We start from the raw sequence: 18980 nt of genomic DNA, 5'->3' as shown, positions 1-18980 counted from the left end.
TCAAAATTATCTGATCTGTCCACCATAATGTTGCAGTCATGATAAAAATTGCTGATCGCCGCCATTACAAGTAAAAAAAATTATCAATAAAAATGCCATAAAACTATCCCCTATTTTGTAGATGCTATAACTTTTGCACAAACCAATCAATAAATGCTTATTGCAATTTTTTTTACCAAAAATATGTAGAAGAATATGTATCGGCCTAAACTGAGGGAAAATTTTTTTTAAATATTTTTGGGGGATATTTATTATAGCAAAAAGTAAAAAATAATGCGTTTATTTCAAAATTGTCCCTATTTTTTTGTTTATAGCTCAAAAAATAAAAACCAAAAAATAAAAACCCTTCAGGTCTGGTATGGATATTAAGGGGAACCCTGCGTCAAATTTAAAAAAAAATTGACGTGGGGTTCCCCCTAAAAATCCATACCAGACCCTTTATCCGAGCACGCAACCTGGCAGGCCGCAGGAAAAGAGGGGGGGACGAGAGAGCGGCCCCCCCCTCCCTCCTGAACCGTACCAGGCCACATGCCCTCAACATTGGGAGGATGCTTTGGGGGTCTGTGACCCCTCAAAGCACCTTGTCCCCATGTTGATGAGGACAAGGGCCTCATCCCCACAACCCTGGCCGGTGGTTGTGGAGGTCTGCGGGCGGGGGGCTTATCAGAATCTGGAAGCCCCCTTTAACAAGGGGACCCCCAGATCCCGGCCCCCCCCTGTTTGAAATGGTAAGGGGGTACAAAAGTACCCCTACCATTTCACAAAGAAAGTGTAAAAAATGGTTAAATAAAACAAACACACTTTTGAAAAATTCCTTTATTAAAAATAAAAAAATAAAAAAAAGATTCCAGTGGCGGTAATCCACTCTTGCTATCCAGCGACGGACGATCATCTCTCCAGCGATGTCTCATCTCATCCAGCGCAGCGATCCATCCTTCTTCTGTCTCCGTGGAGGAGACACTGCAAGGATTCCGGCGGCTGACGTTTCTTATATACGGAGGGCGGGGCCACCCGTCACCTGACCCCGCCCCCCTCTGACGCAAGGGGAAACCCGGGGTTCCCCGTGACGTATAGGTGACCCCGCCCCCCTCTGATGTAACGGAAACCTGCCTGTGTTACATCAGAGGGGTGCGGGGTCACCCATACGTCACAGGGAACCCCAGGTTTCCCCTTGCGTCAGAGGGGGGCGGGGTCAGGTGACGGGTGGCCCCGCCCTCCGTATATAAGAAATGTCAGCCGCCGGAATGCCTGCAGTGTCTCCTACACGGAGACAGAAGAAGGATGGATTCGCTGCGCTGGATGAGATGAGACATCGCTGGAGAGATGACCGCCCGTCGCTGGATAGCAAGAGTGGATTACCGCCGCTGGAATCTTTTTTTTATTTTTAATAAAGGAATTTTTCAAAAGTGTGTTTGTTTTATTTAACCATTTTTTACACTTTCTTTGTGAAATGGTAGGGGTACTTTTGTACCCCCTTACCATTTCAAACAGGGGGGGCCGGGATCTGGGGGTCCCCTTGTTAAAGGGGGCTTCCAGATTCTGATAAGCCCCCCGCCCGCAGACCTCCACAACCACTGGCCAGGGTTGTGGGGATGAGGCCCTTGTCTTCATCAACATGGGGACAAGGTGCTTTGAGGGGTCACAGACCCCCAAAGCATCCTCCCAATGTTGAGGGCATGTGGCCTGGTACGGTTCAGGAGGGAGGGGGGGCCGCTCTCTCATCCCCCCCTCTTTTCCTGCGGCCTGCCAGGTTGCGTGCTCGGATAAAGGGTCTGGTATGGATTTTTAGGGGGAACCCCACGTCAATTTTTTTTTTTAATTTGACGCGAGGTTCCCCTTAATATCCATACCAGACCTGAAGGGTCTGGTTATGGATATTTAGGGGGAACCCCACGTCAAATTTTTTCTTAAATTTGAGGCAGGGTTCCCCTTAATATCCATACCAGACCTGAAGGGCCTGGTAATTGAATTTGGGGGACCCCCACGCTTTTTTTTTAATTTATTTATTTATTTTTTTATCAATGACTTTCAATGAGTGTTCTCTGTATTACGGGAGCCGACAATTCATAATAGCTGCGAGTGATTTTAAAGGACTTTTTTTCCTGCATAAATGACACTTTGTGCAGGGACAATTCTAAGCACGGGAAACATGCGCCCCTTCACAGGCATACTATAGACAACCCCCCCCTACGAAATTTAAAGGAATATTACACTTTTATTGTTTCACTTTAATCATTATTAAAATCACTGCTCCCGAAAAAACGGCCATTTTTAAAACTTTTTTTTGCATTGATCCATGTCCCCTGGGGCAGGACCCGGGTCCCCAAACACTTTTTAGGACAGTATCTTGCAGAATCTTTTCTCTCTGTCAAATCTTTTTTCTCTGTCGAATATTTTCTCTATATAATCTTGGACTAATAGAGGTAAGGTTAGGCACATTCGAACACAGGTTCTATAGACACAGATTGTTGTCAGAGTCATGTCGAATCTCCTATTCTATATCGAACTGTTGTAACAATGAAAACGAAAATAAAGCATTTATTTATGTCGGATCTTTCGTTTTTCGGATTTTGTGCTTTCGTTATCGTTTGTCAAAACGAAAACGAAAATAGCTGACGAATGCACATGTCTAATAAGGACTGGTAACTTGGTCTGTCTACGGTGCTACAGTACATAGGGTTGAGTGAGGTACAGTCTGCTATTCTATAAGGACTGGTATCGGTCCACAGTACATAGGGTTGAGGTGCACTACTGCTGACCGCTGCCCTATACTGCAGCAGTCCTTCATCGGTATAGGGACTGACGTACAGTCTGTTAATCACTCACACACAACCTACTTGGTCCACAAAAGTCCTTATAAGGACTGGTAAGGTATAGGGTGCTACAGTACATAGGGTTGAGTGAGGTACAGCCTGCTACTCTATAAGGACTGGTATAGGTCCACAATACATAGGGTTGAGGTGCACTACTTCTGACCGCTGCCCTATACTGCAGCAGTCCTTCATCGGTATAGGGACTGACGTACAGTCTGCTAATCACTCACACACAACCTACTTGGTCCACAAAAGTCCTTATAAGGACTGGTAAGGTATAGGGTGCTACAGTACATAGGGTTGAGTGAGGTACAGTCTGCTACTCTATAAGGACTGGTATAGGTCCACAATACATAGGGTTGAGGTGCACTACTGCTGACCGCTGCCCTATACTGCAGCAGTCCTTCATCGGTATAGGGACTGACGTACAGTCTGCTAATCACTCACACACAACCTACTTGGTCCACAAAAGTCCTTATAAGGACTGGTAAGGTATAGGGTGCTACAGTACATAGGGTTGAGTGAGGTACAGCCTGCTACTCTATAAGGACTGGTATAGGTCCACAATACATAGGGTTGAGGTGCACTACTGCTGACCGCTGCCCTATACTGCAGCAGTCCTTCATCGGTATAGGGACTGACGTACAGTCTGCTAATCACTCACACACAACCTACTTGGTCCACAAAGGTCCTTATAAGGACTGGTAACTTCGTCTGTCTAGGGTGCTACAGTACATAGGGTTGAGTGAGGTACAGTCTGCCATTCTATAAGGACTGGTATCGGTCCACAATACATAGGGTTGAGGTGCACTACTGCTGACCGCTGCCCTATACTGCAGCAGTCCTTCATCGGTATAGGGACTGACGTACAGTCTGCTAATCACTAACACACAACCTATTTGGTCCACAAAAGTCCTTATAAGGACTGGTAAGGTATAGGGTGCTACAGTACATAGGGTTGAGTGAGGTACAGTCTGCTACTCTATAAGGACTGGTATAGGTCCACAATACATAGGGTTGAGGTGCACTACTGCTGACCGCTGCCCTATACTGCAGCAGTCCTTCATCGGTATAGGGACTGAGAGTTTTGTCACAGGGTCATTTAAAAAATGACAGGCAGAGGAAAAGGCAGGGGTGGTAGGGGTAGGGCAGGAGCAACAGGCAGTGGGAAGTTGCAGAAGGTTCGTTCAATTACTTTAAAGGACGCACCAGACTTGGTTGAGTGGCTCGCTCAGCCTTACTCTTCTGCACCCTCCTCATCCTCTCGATCTGCACCCTCTTCTTCACTCTCTGCTATGTGCACCCCCAAAGACACTACCACCAACAACACCACCACCACCACCACCACCACTACCTTCCGCTACTCAGCAGTCTGACGACAGTACCCAGATCAGCCCAAGGAGGAGGTTGGTCCCCGGTGTTGCTGCCTACTCTGAGATCTCTACTTATAGTGGTGGGGAAGGTGACGTTGATGATGACGTGTCTAGTGATGTCACGTGGGTTCCCACAAGAGAGCAAGAGGAGGGGAGTTCAGAGGGAGATATGGACCAGCAGATAGGGAGGAGAAGCAGGAATAACTTACATTGCACAGGAGGGACAAAGCAGACTGCAAATGTATCAGGAGTGAGTCATCGACCATGTACGGTCACATCTGGCGCTCCCAGGACACTGGCACATGGCTCCGCAGTGTGGGCTTTTTTTAACGTGTCCGCTGCTGACAATAGCGTTGCCATCTGCAATCTTTGCAGTCAATGCATTCATCGCGGTAAGCCCGACACTCACCTAGGGACGACGGCCTTAAGAAGGCACATGAGCAGCCATCACCGAGCCCAGTGGGAGCAACGGAACACAAAAAGCCACACTGCAGGCTCTCACCGTCCAGCCTCGTCTTCTACTTCTCCTTCTCCTCTCTCCTCACAATTGTCCTCCACTCCACCTTCCATCACGCCAAGCTCATGTTTTTCTGCAAAAAGGCAGGCATCCGTGGGCCTAATGTTCGTGCGTAAAAAAATGATGACGCCGGATAACCCTCTTGCCCAACGGTTGACAGCTGGCTTGTCAGAACTCATAGCCCGCCAACTACTGCCATATAAACTGGTGGACTCGGAGGCCTTTCGCAAATTTGTGGCCATTGGAACACCACAATGGAAGGTCCCAGGAAGGAAGTATTTCTCAGCGAAGGGCATCCCAGAGCTATATGGCCATGTTCAGCCGCAAGTGAATGTATCTCTGGCACACAGTGTCGGTGCCAAGATACATCTGACCACAGACACGTGGTCTAGCAAACACGGGCAGGGAAGGTATATCACTTTTACTGCCCACTGGGTGAACCTTCTGACGGCCGTCAAGCATGTAACCCATGGCACCCGTGTAGATTTGGTTTTACAGCCACGGATTGCATGCAGGCCTGACTCTTCTTCTCCTCCTCCTCCTACTCCATCCTCCTCCCTCTCCTCCTCGGCTGACTCCTCCTTTTCCGCTGCTAGCGTCTCTTCCGCTGCGCCGCCCAAGCTCCCCAGAACCTATTCGACATGCCAGGTGAGACGTTTCCATGCCGTGCTGCGTCTGTTGTGCCTGGAAGCCAAGAGCCACACTGGCCCGGCACTCCTTTCCGCTTTGCGTTCACAGGCAGATCAGTGGCTAACACCGCTCAATTTGACGGTAAAGTGCTGTGTGACAATGGTGCCAATCTGCTTAGCGCATTGAAACAGGGCAAAATCACGCACGTGCCATGCATGGCACACGTCTTAAACTTGGTTGTGCAGCGATTCCTTGTCAAATACCCTTGGGTCCAGGACATCTTGCGGCAGGCAAGGAAAATCTCGGCCCATTTCAGAAGATCTTACACGGCCATGGCTCGCCTTGCTGACATTCAGCGGCGACACAATCTGCCGGTCAGACGTCTTATTTGCGATTGCCCGACGCGATGGAACTCAACCTTCTATATGCTTGATAGGCTGCTCCAGCAGAAACGTGCAGTTAACGTCTACCTGTATGAACTCTGCGGCAGAACCGGTTCTGGGGAGCTGGGTTTTTTTTCACCGCACCAGTGGCTGCTCATGCGCGACGCATGCAGACTTCTGCGCCCATTTGAGGAGATCACCAAACTGGTCAGTCGCAGCCATGGTGCCATCAGTGACATGGTACCTTATGCCTTCTTTATGGAGCATGCATTACATCGTGTCATTGATCAAGCTGTGGAGGAGCAGGAGCGGGAAGATGAGGAAGTCGCAATGCTGGATGAATTCCCAGGGGGGGCTACTCTATCTGAGACAAGTGAACAACAGGAGTCTGAAGAGGAGTCAGAGGAGGATGGTGCCGGGGCGGATGAGGAGGAGCAAGAAGAGCATGCTTTAAACCTTTCTGGGATCCCTGTTGTGCGTGGATGGGGAGAGGAGAATGAAGAGGACGACATTATCCTGGATGATGAGCAGGAGCCAGGCCACCACACCGCTTTCACTTTAGTGCAAATGGGGGCCATCATGCTCCAGTGTTTTAATAGGGACCCCCGTATAAAAAGCATAAGGGTCAAGGACCAGTACTGGGTGGCAACGTACTTAGACCCCCGGTACAAACACAAAATGGCGGAAATGTTACCGCCGTCACAGAGGGCTGTCAGAATGCAGCACTTCCAGGCCTTACTTCGAGAAATGCTGCATTCTGCTTTTGCGTGCGCTGGCAGAGGAGCAATTCCCACACCCAGAGAAGGAGTTGCGGGTACCAATCCAACAGCGCCTGCAAGAAGAGGCCGGTTTGAAGATGTGTTGGTGACTTCGGATATGAGGTCATTCTTTCAGCCGACCCATCAACAGGTGTCATCCGGATCCAGCATCAGGGAACGCCTAGACCGTCAGGTGTCCGACTACATCGGGCCGATGTGGACGCTCTGAGGAGTGATGAAACCCTGGACTACTGGGTGGGCAGGCTTGACCTCTGGCCAGAGCTTGCCCAATTTGCAATCAAACTGTTGGCTTGCCCCTCATCCAGTGTCCTGTCCGAAAGGACGTTCAGCGCAGCAGGGGGGATCGTGACCGATAAGCGTACTCGCCTAGCTCACGACAGTGTTAACTACCTCACATTTCTAAAAATGAATGAGGCATGGATCTCGGAGGAATTCAACACATGTGACCAGTAGACCATGTATATGTCTATAAACAATTTTTTTAATCGAGCACAGAGACCTTCTTTCTTCATTTGGCTCACTTCCTTGTCCAAAAAAAGCACACCGTACTATATGCCCGTACCCTCCTCTTTGAAGAGGTTGAGCGGTGTCATATTTCTACTGGGGCTGCTTATTATGAGGGGCTCCCACCATCCCTGTGCTGTGCTGACATCCTCCTGGGGCTGTACCTCTGCCGTGCATATTATGAGGGGCTCCCACCATCCCTGTGCTGTGCTGACTTCCTCCTGGGGCTGTACCTCTGCTGTGCATATTATGAGGGGCACCCACCATCCCTGTGCTGTGCTGACATCCTCCTGGGGCTGTACCTCTGCTGTGCATATTATGAGGGGCTCCCACCATCCCTGTGCTGTGCTGACTTCCTCCTGGGGCTGTACCTCTGCTGTGCATATTTTGAGGTGCTCCCACCATCCCTGTGCTATGCTCATTATGAGGGGCTCCCACCATCACTGTGCTGTGCTGACTTACTCCTGGGGCTGCTTATTATGAGGGGCTCCCACCATCCCTGTGCTATGCTGACATCCTCCTGGGGCTGCTTATTATGAGGGGCTCCCACCATCCCTGTACTATGCTGACATCCTCCTGGGGCTGCTTATTATGAGGGGCTCCCACCATCCCTGTGCTATGCTCATTATGAGGGGCTCCCACCATCCCTGTGCTATGCTGACTTCCTCCTGGGGCTGCTTACGGTGCAGGTGTCAGTGCTGTATATCACGGTGCTGATGTCAGTGCTCTCTGTCACGGTGCTGCTGTCAGTGCTGTATATCACGGTGCTGATGTCAGTGCTCTCTGTCACGGTGCTGCTGTCAGTGCTGTATATCACGGTGCTGGTGTGAGTGCTTTATGTCACGCTGCTGATGTCAGTGCTCTCTATCACGGTGCTGCTGTCAGATCACTCTATCATGGTGCAGGTGTCATTGCTGTATGTCACGCTGCTGATGTCAGTGCTCTCTATCACGGTGCTGCTGTCAGTGCTGTATATCACGGTGCTGGTGTTAGTGCTTTATGTCACGCTGCTGATGTCAGTGCTCTCTATCACGGTGCTGCTGTCAGTGCTGTATATCACGGTGCTGGTGTGAGTGCTTTATGTCACGCTGCTAATGTCAGTGCTCTCTATCACGGTGCTGCTGTCAGTGCTGTATATCACGGTGCTGGTGTTAGTGCTTTATGTCACGCTGCTGATGTCAGTGCTCTCTATCACGGTGCTGTTGTCAGATCACTCAATCACGGTGCAGGTGTCATTGCTGTATGTCACGCTGCTGGTGATCATCTCCTGCACCCTCTTCTTTGCCTACCCTGGTCCCTGACCTTCCCTCTCCTCCATTGCCTTCATGCGCTCCACAGTCCTGAATTGTCACAACAATTTCCCATATAAAAAAAGAATGCTTGTAGTTGTCGATCCCAGATTCACCTCATACATGTTATGTCATTGGCCATGTGGTGGGACTATGTTTGCACAGCTATTAATTATTTTGTGGCTGCAAATTTGACCTGTAGGTTTGCGAAGTTCGCCTCCCATTGAAGTCAATGGGGCCCGCCACGAACATTCCGTTTCGCGAACTATCGGCCGCGTTCACGGTCCGCGTTCGCGAAACATCCCAGTTCGTCCATCACTAGAGGTAAGTATGACATGTTTGTTATTTAAAAAAATATAAAAAAAATTGTCTTTACAATCACTTGAAGTTAGTACAGTAATTTCCCCACTGAGCTATTGGGTTCTGACAGGGGGACACCCCCCACCAGAACACCCTGAAAAAGCACTCTCTGCCATTGGCTGAGAGCGCTGATCAGGAGTCGGTGGGCTGCTGGTTTCCCAGCATTCTCATTAGACAGACTGACATACACACGTGCCGAATGTCGGCCGTTTGATTTCATTGACCAAAGTCTTGCGACATGTGCGGGGGTTAAACCATAATGGTAATATCCAGTGAGTTATTAGAAATTACTAGCAGGGATTCCCTGATACCAGAAAGTTATTTCAAGGGTTCCTCTATCTATGTTAAAAAAGGTTAAGAAAAACAGCATAGACAATATAGAAGCTATGTTGTTCAGACTGTCAAGCAGTGGAAGGGAGGGAATATTGGGTAAATCTACAGCTGGATAAGAAACCCTTTATACAGAGAATTTGAAGAAAAGATGGCTCCTAGGTAAGTTATAAAAACCTATTACCAAATCAAAGCTTAAACTTTGTATTTCTGTCCATCCAGTCCTGATATGTACAAAGCCCTATAAACAAAAAAATTATGTAGTATGTGGTACCTCTTTGCAATAATTTTTTGATCGCTTCATCTTTGTATCATTTTTTTCATGTACAAAGCCCTATCATACATCAAAACCAGGTCAGCGACTTGACTATTCTCTACTGCAGTTAATGCAGAACTCCAACCAGACCTAATAATATACAAATGGATAGATTATTAACAGATAAAATAACAAAGGTCACCTTCAATCTAGATTTTTCCCCTGCAGTACTTTTTTCTGCCACTTGATAACCTCAGACCGATGGCCGGCATTGATCAACCCACTTCCTCTGAGCCCAGTTTGTCCTAGACTCGCCCCAGCCTAAGAAAGGAGAAGCAGCACAGTGGTGAGGATGCCTCTGTGTCAGTCTACCCTTTCCTCCTGAATTGATTGGCTCATTGTGCTGCTTTCCTCTCACATTCCAGCCCTGATGTACAGGGACTGATGCCTAGTCAAATTCAGGTACCTATATTGCCTTAATTTAAAAAATACATTTAATAATGTATTTGGCTGCATTAACCACTTCAGCCCCGGAAGAATTTACCCCCTTCCTGACCAGAGCACTTTTTTTGCGATTCGACACTGCGTCATCTTGCTGATCAATTTGTTCTCTCTTCCCATAAGAATGTACTGTATCTTGCCAGCTCTTGTGCATTGCAGCACCCCTGACTGGCCCAAATAGTTGCTCCCTCTTCCAGTCTTTACTAAAACTGGTACACTCTGAATCTGAGGCAGCTGTGCATGGTAGCCAATCAGCTTGTTAAATTAGGCTTTGACAGTAAAACCTGGAAGCTGATTGGTTTCTATGCAGTGCTGCACCAGATTTTTAACTCTCCAGTTTTAGTAAATAAACCCCTTAGTGTTGTTATATATAGGATTATGAGGCTGATACCAAATCAAAATCAAATGGTTACACTAACTGCTTTTAAAAATATTTTAATAGTATTTCAATGAACATCTAACCACGTTCATTTTTATATCTGCCTAAGGTTCAGCTTTAAGTCATGTTTTACTACTTTTAATAGTAATAATGTTAATGATAATTTTTTCAACTCAGTACTTTTTATCTGATGACTGCAATTCAGACATGAGGACCCTTTGGTTGCATGACATTTTTCTTTTCTTTTGATTATCATTTGCCTTGACTATAAAATACTGTATGTAAAACCCGTCAGTTTGTAATAAAACACATATGAGTTACAATTTAACATAATGGCTTCATTTGAAATGTCTGCTTGTTGCATTGTTGTAGGATATGTGCTAATTGCTTCCTCCATTATAAACAACTGACACATACAGGAAAAGGAAGCCAGAGTCTCATGGTGACTCTCATCAAGTACTGCAGTATGTTAATTAACCACTTAAGCCCTAGACCATTTGGCTGGCCAAAGACCAGAGCATATTTTGCGATTCGACACTGCGTTGCTTTAACTGACAATTGTGAGGTCGTGCGAAGTGGCTCCCAGACAAAATTGACATCCTTTTTCCCCACAAATAGAGCTTTCTTTTGGTGGTATTTGATCACACGTTTTTTTAATTTTTTTTGTGCTATAAACAAAAAAATGCGACAATTTTGGAAAAAACGCAATATTTTTTACTTTTTGCTATAATAAATATCCCCCAAAAATATATAAAAAGAAAATGTTTTTCTTCAGTTTAGGCCGATAAGTATTCTTCTACATATTTTTGGTAAAAAAAAATCGCAATAAGCTTTATTGATTGGTTTGCGCAAAAGTTATAGCATCTATAAAAAAGGGGTTAGTTTTATGGCATTTTTATTAATCTTTTTTTTTTTTACTAGTAATGACGCCGATCTGCAATTTTTATCATGACTGTGACTTCATGGCAGACAGATCTGACAATTTTGACACATTTTTGGGACCATTTTCATTTTTACAGCAATCAGTGCTATAAAATTGCACTGGCAGTGACACTGGCAGTGACACTGGCAGTGAAGAGGTTAACTACTAGCTGGGTAGGAAGGGGTTAAGTGTGTCCTAGGCAGTGATTCTAACTGTTAGGGGGCATGGCTACGTGTGACACATCGCTGATCATAGCTCCCAATCACAGGAAGCTATGATCAGTGACAGTGTCACTAGGCAGAACAGGGAGATGCTTGTTTACATTAGCATCTCCCCATTCTTCAGCTCCGTGAGACGAACGTAGGTATCCCCGCGGACATCGCGATCCTACTCACGGAGCTCGTGGCAGGGTCGTGCGCATGCCGGCGGCGCGCATGTGACCACACAATAGCAGATATTGTGAGCAGTGCATGCTTACAATAAAGCACGGGATGGCTACTGTTTGATGCATAAAGAATTAGATGAGCCCAGTGATGATCAGTCTTAGCCCTTGTACACACGGTCAGAGATTCCGACGACCAAATCCATCTGAGTTATTCTGACGGATGAATTCCGGACGAGGTCGGACTAAGTTGTCGAAAAATCTGATTGTACATAACGTGATGACGTTATTTCGTTACGACGGACTACGTTCAGGCTAGTAGCCAATAGCTTTGGTCTAGGAATTTGATCTGAGCATGTGTGGCACTTTGTCCGTCGGAGTAGGCTACATATGATCGGAGTATGTCCGATCGGAGCATTTTGTCTGAAAATATTTCCGTCAAGTTGGAAAAGTTGGTCCGACGGATATTCCGACGGAAACAGTCCGATGCAGACCACACACAGTTGGAATATCCGACAAAACGCTCCGATAGGAAACATTCCGACGGGATCTCCGACCGTGTGTACAAGGGCTTAGTGTGCTGGTGCTTAAAGTGGAACATTAGTCAAAGTCCCGATAGATGACTTCATGGTTGCCTTTTTTGCAGGCATAGCTATATAAAACATAAAAAATAAGTTCCAATGCTGTTTAAAATCCAGTAAAGCACAATCTCACCCTGCTCTGCATAGCATAAGTTTGTCTCTATTCTCAGCACTGTGCCCAAAATCTCACTACAGGCTGATCTGCTGACAATTTTAAGATTTATGCCGCGTACACACGACCGGACTTTCCATCAGAATAATCTCTTACGGTCTTTCCGATGGAGTTTCAACCAAATGGACTTGCTTACACATGATCACACCAAAGTCAGTTTGTTTCGAACACGATGACTTACGACGAGACTAGAAAAGGAATTTCAATAGTCAGTAGCCAATAGTTGCCCTTGCGTCGTATTTGGTCCAACGGACTAGCACACAAACGAATGGTTTTCCCAAAAGAAATTCATTCCATCAGAAAGATTTAAAACATGTTCTATTTCTAGGTCTGTCAGATTTATGTATACGTGGCATCAGAGAATGGGAGGAAACAACAGGAATAACACAGACTGTGCCGATGAAGGACAGATATGGGAGGGAGAAAGGAAAAGCAGGAGAGGTGACATGACAAACTCTGCTACCAGGGAAACACAAAAGAGTTAAAAATACAAGGATAGTGCCTTATCTTATCTCCCTTATTCTCTCCTTTCTCCCTCTGCATCTCTGTCAACAGCTGTGAACCTGAGCATAGTTCGCTACTGCAGCCTCCCCCTCTAGCTGAGCCAAGACATTCAATCAAGGCTGAAAATGCAAAAAATCTAATTTCAGAAAGTGACATATAGTTTTTGAGACCTCGAAGAGGGAGAGAGTTCTCATAAGGAAGTGACTGCTGTGGTCTTCAACAAAATGGCAGCCTTCAACAGGAAGAAATAGGAGCAATGCTGGAGGCAATTTACAACACACAATAATTTTGGTTGCAAAAAGTATGAAATTATGAAATTACTAACTTGCCACAGTAAATATATGTCATTACTTTGATGTTAAATATATGTCATTACTTTGATGTATCCTTATTTATTGTAATCAATTCTTTATAAGATAAAAGTAGTCCCACATGTGCATTTGTCATGGGATCACTTTTATAGAAGCCTCACTTTACTGGACAGGCTCTATGCCCTTGGTGGACCGGATCGACCTCTGATGTCACTTCCGGTTCTCGGACATAAATACATGATATATTTTTTTTAAGTCATAATGTCAATTTTTCCCCCTTTTTTCTCCTTTTAGTTACCAGTTTTTGGTAACTCAAAGGATGTGCTTATCACAATCCTTTTGTTTTGAGCTCACATTGATTCTTCCAAACTCAACAAATTACAATTTTTTTCAGGTCTTCCACCTTTTCCTTTCCCAGCTGGTCATGTCACCTACTGATTTTTCCTATGTACTCTTTCCTCATTGGCACAGCCATTGCTGCCCATGGGATGGGTTTTTTCGGATGAGAGAGATGTCTTTTTTTAGGTAGATGTGAATCATTTAAATTTTTGCTATATGTTCATCCTCTCCTTTTGTTCTGATTTCGTGTTTTTCCCCAGCGTTACTTTGGATCATTGTTGACTCCTTCATTTATTGGGCATCTTGCCATGCCAAATTTTGACACTATGGAGAGAATATTTCTTTGCAGTTGGCAGAATTCGTTGTTGGTTTTGATCGCCTAAGCTGATTGCTGGTATTACCTGAGACAATTTGTTTCAGGCCCCTTGATTCTTATCATTCATGTATGGGGAGAGTTCTTTTGTGGAGCTATTTCACTGCCTAGGTTTTTTAATTTTATTGTGTGTTGTTCTCGCACTAAGGAAAAAATATGGGTATTTTACAATTGATTGATGCTGTGGTGAATTTAACAAATTGTTCAAAGCATTAACGGGTGTATGCAACCTCATCGCTGTCTGTACCCTAACCAAAAAATAATTTAAAATATGGTAAAGTGATATGTGCTTACATGACCCCTGTAATTCACATGTGTAAGAATTGATATATACAGTTGTGCTCATAAGTTTACATACCTGGCATAACTTATGATTTCTTGGCCATTTTTCAGAGAATATGAATGATAACACAATAACTTTTCTTTCACTCATGGTTAGTGTTTGGCCAAAGCCATTTATTATCAATCAACTGCTTTTACTCTATTTAAATCATAATTACAACAGAAACTACCCAAATGACCCTGACCAAAAGTTTACATACCCTGGTGATTTTGGCCTGATAGCATGCACACAAGTCAACACAAAGGGGTTTGAATGGCTATTAATTGTCAAAGGATCTGTGGGAAAAGGTAGCTGAACTGTATAAAACAGGAAAGGGATATAAAAAGATATCCAAGGAATTAAGAATGCTGATCAGCAGTGTACAAACTCTAATCAAGAAGTGGAAAATTAGGGGTTCTGTTCAAACCAAACCAAGGTCAGGTAGACCAACTAAAGTTTAAGCCACAACTGCCAGGAAAATTGTTCAGGATGCAAATAAATATGGTAATCTTGGCCTACAATCTGGTGTCGAGCTGGTGCTGGCTGCAGTGGGGGGCTCGTCAGTGTACCACAGTATTGCGCTTTTGACCTTGCCAGCATTTGATGTTTCTTTATGGGCTATGCCCTCAAATTAATTTCTGGGTTCAGTCTAATGCCTGTTTGGCACCGATGGTAAGGACATGCCTCTTAGACCATGTGGGCTTATGTTTTTTATGAGTGCTCACAGTATAACTGTGACAGGCATTAGACTGACCCCAGAATTTACCAAACAACAATGCCAGTCTGGCACTGATGGTAGGGACAGGCTTCTTAGACTATATAAGTTTATGTTTTATGGATACTCACAGTATAACTGTGACTGGCATTGTTGTTTGGTACATTCGGAAAGTTATTACTCTTGAAAAGTTCAATAAAGCTGTGGCCTTGCCCTATTTCCAATTTAATCAGCTTCTGTGTTTTTTTGGGGGACAAGGTATTGGTTTTATTAGTTGGTCATAAATGAGCCTATCCTTCTCAGCAGTCATGTGTTTTATGTTCTTACTACAGCAGTAAGATTGCTTAGGTGCTAATAATGAAAGCAGACCCTCCTACTCCTAAGGTCATTTCATAATAGAAATATGAATTTGCTGAAATGAAAGAATCATAAAAGAGTGACAGCAGTAAAAGATCAAGTGGTCTATTGAGTTTGCATTTGTTTTTTTAGGGCTGTGGAAATGAAAGATTAATTCCTCGATTAATCGATGAATTTTTTTGATCGATCAAAATTCTTTTGATCGGTACTCACCTCTCCACCAGTTTCCGGGTCTTCAGGGAGTTCCGTCGGAGATCCGGGGACGTCACGGACATCGACGTCACCAGACTCCTCCCCCCTTCCCCAAGTGCCTCCATCTGTTAATGAAGGGAAGGGGGGAGGAGTCCGGTGACACCACCCGCTGCTGCCCTAAGGAACTAACACGATTGTCGGCTTTACATGCTATGTTTTTATCATCTTTATGTGAGTAGTTTGTGTTTGAACACAAAAATGAAATTGTATACTTAAGCGGTGAGCACTTAGATCTTTTCTTTCTACCCATGACCTGGCATCCTTGCTGAGATCTAAGGAGACGTGAGAGAAGTTTATGGTCCGTGTTAACCCTTTTTATACCCGCTTGCATGACCACCTGTTTGCACAGGGGTCCATGCCATAAGGTGAAAGTGATTAGTTAGACCGGAGGTGGAGGGATTGTCACGCTACTGTGGAAAAAAAATGACTTACGTCAGTGCTAAATTTTGAATTTAAAACATATTTGTGTGAACTGTGAAGTTAAGTCATGGATTATGGAAACTAACTAGTGTCAGGTGATTGTATATAGTGTATACCACATTTACCATTGACTAATGCAGAGTTGCAATGCAAGGAGATCAGCTAAACGTAGTTGGATCTGTATGTGTGTTATAATTAATCAAAATTAGTCGATTAATTAATTTTAAAAAAACGATTAATCGAATACAAAAATTGTAATCAGTAACAGCCCTAGTTTTTTTGTTATTCTTTAACATTTAGGGGTTTTTATTATTATCCCATGCATGTTTAAATTAATGTAAAGTGGTTGTAAACCCTTCCATATACCCAGTGAAGTAACTGGCCTCAGGTGATACACAAAGATGACAAATCCTCATATTTAAGTTGTACCTGTTTATCTGCAGTTTTATTTCCTCTACAAGCTGTTCTAACTGCTGAATTTTAAAGCTTGTCTAAGCTGCTAGAAAAAAGGGTCTGGAGAGCTGACATTACACTCTGCAGAGATCAGTGAGGAGAGCTCTTATAGCTGATTGGATAGAAAAGACACACCCCTCTCTATACAACTTACAGGAACAAAGCTTGGGTTGCAGCTGCTTACAATAGGGCTGGTCGGGGACCAGAGGGTCTCAGATCATCTCTGTGGTGATGAGCATTTTGCAACTTAAATGTGTATTATAACGTGTAACAAAATAAGCCGAACACCCCCTCAGTTCGGTTCGCACCAGAACCTGCGAACGGACCGAAAGTTTGCACGAACGTTAGAACCCTATTAATTACAATGGATGCGAACGTTTGAAATCTAAAGTGCTAATTATAACAGCCAATATGCATGTTATTGTCCTAAAAAGGGTTTGGGGACCCGGGTCCTGCCCCAGGGGACATGTATCAATGCAAAAAGAAGTTTTAAAAACTGGCGTTTTTTCTGGAGCAGTCATTTTAATGATGCATAAAGTGAAAAAAAAAAGTGAAATATTCCTTTAAATATCGTACCTGGTGGGTGTCTAAAGTATGCCTGTGAAGTGGCATGTGTTTCCCATGTTTAGCACAGTCCCTGCACAAAATGACATTTGTAAAGGAAAAAAAGCCATTTAAAACTGCTTGCGGCTTTAATGTAATGTCTTGTCCTGGCAATATGGATGAAAATCTTTGAGAAAAATGGCATGGCTACCCCATCACACCCCCTACCCCAGCCCATTACCAGCCCCTTTGGGTCTTGTATGGATATTAAGGGGAACCCCGCACCCAAAATATGTTATGTTAATGTTAGGCAGATGACACTACACTGACTGAATATTAAGCAGATGCCTGTGTTGCACAAATCAACTACACAACACCAGCAATGGGGGGTAGATTCAGGTGTATGCTGTGCAGGAGTTACACTACACCCACTGTAACAGTGCTAGGTTAGGAAGCAAAGCTGACACTGTCCCTGCCTATCCTGCTCTCTCCTTGAACACTACACTCACTGTAACAGCGCTATCTAAAGAAGTAAAGCACAGCTGACACTGTCCCTGCCTATCCTTCTCTCTATGAACGCCGCAACACACGACACAAGGCCTCCGCGCTGGCGGACTTATACAGTGTGAGGCGTGTACTAAACCCCCTGAGCTATAATTGGCCACAGGCATCCAACCTGTGGCCAATTATGGCTCTCCTCGCTTCCGGCGCTGTGATTGGCCAAGCATGCGGGGTCACAGTGCATGCTTGACCAATCATCAGCCAGCAATGCACTGCAACTGGCGCAGTACATTGTGGGCCATTCGTATCACACGAATTTGATGCGAACGTCCCACAAAGTTCTGGTTTTGATGAACGGACGAACGGCCTATGTTCGATTAGAACATGGGTTCGAAACGAATACCGGGCTCATCCCTAGTAGTGGGTTGCCATACTGCCTCTTGAGGGATTTCCATTCATACATAGGGGCATATGCTGCTGTAATGGTAGCCATTTGCTCTGGAGAGTTTTGAATTCACTTGATTTTGGTGGCTGGACATCTGAGCACTTTGAGAAGTATCTTTACGTATATTGGCGTCGCTGTGTCAACTGTATTGTTTAGCAATTATATACACCGTGGGACTCATTCTCTGTTACTTTTGTACTTTTAAGATTTTTATTTTTGCAATTTTTATGTTTACTATTGCACAACAAGTTACTATTGCACAATAAGTTTATATATTCTGTCTGTTAGTGCTACACTATTGTTTTTCATTTACTGTTTAAGGTTTGATAAACCACCTTTTGTATTAAGCCTCACTTATAATTTTTAATATCACTGCACAGATTTTGTCACTTATATAGCTGTTTAAATTTGGTGAAATGAATACAAATAATATAACCCTCCCTTACTTTATCCAAAATTAAGAAAAAATAAGTTTTGTCTTTAGTTCTACTTTAACTAGTTAAGGACCAGCCGCCGCAGTTGTACTGCGGCAGGTTGGCTCTCCTGGGCAAATCCCTGTCATTGTATATTGCCCGCTTTAAGACCACTAGGGGGAGCGGGCGGCACGACGCCGGAGCCAATCCTTGTGGTCAGCGTCTGCGACGTCTGCTGGCCACCCATGATCTCTCCTGAGAAAAACAGAATGGGGATCTGTCAATGCAAACAGACAGATCCCCGTTCTGTCAGGGGAGGATAGACAGATGAGCTGAACACCCCCATGCAAACAGGCAAAAAATTTGTTCAAACACATGAACACCATTAAAGTCTATGGGACACGAACATGAATAATCAAAAGTGATAATTTTAAAGGCTTATATGCAAGTTATTGTCATAAAAAGTGTTTGGGGACCCAAGTCCTGCCCCAGGGACATGTATCAATGAAAAAAAAGTTTTAAAAATGTATGTTTTTTTGAGAGCAGTAATTTTAATAATGCTTAAAGTAAAACAATAAAAGTGAAATATTCCTTTACATTTCGTACCTGGGGGTGTCTATAGTATGCCTGTAAAGTGGCGCATGTTTCCCCTGTTTACCCTTGATGTAGAGCAAAGTGTAGACAAACGGGCTGATTTACTAAGTGAAAATTTTGTTACGTATGCTCAGTTTGAAAACTAATCTTTTTAGTAAATCAGCCTCAGAGTATATTAAAATGTACACATAATATAACTTGTAGGCAACCACAGGGACAGAAAAATGTCACCATAACTGATTGACAGAACATTTAGGACATATCCTG

The sequence above is a fragment of the Lithobates pipiens genome, unplaced genomic scaffold (genome assembly GCF_037356315.1).
Source record: "Lithobates pipiens isolate NorthernLeopardFrog02 unplaced genomic scaffold, aLitPip1_a1.2 Scaffold_22, whole genome shotgun sequence".
Taxonomy (NCBI): Eukaryota; Metazoa; Chordata; class Amphibia; order Anura; family Ranidae; genus Lithobates; species Lithobates pipiens.
Note: the sequence above shows the minus strand (reverse complement) of the source record.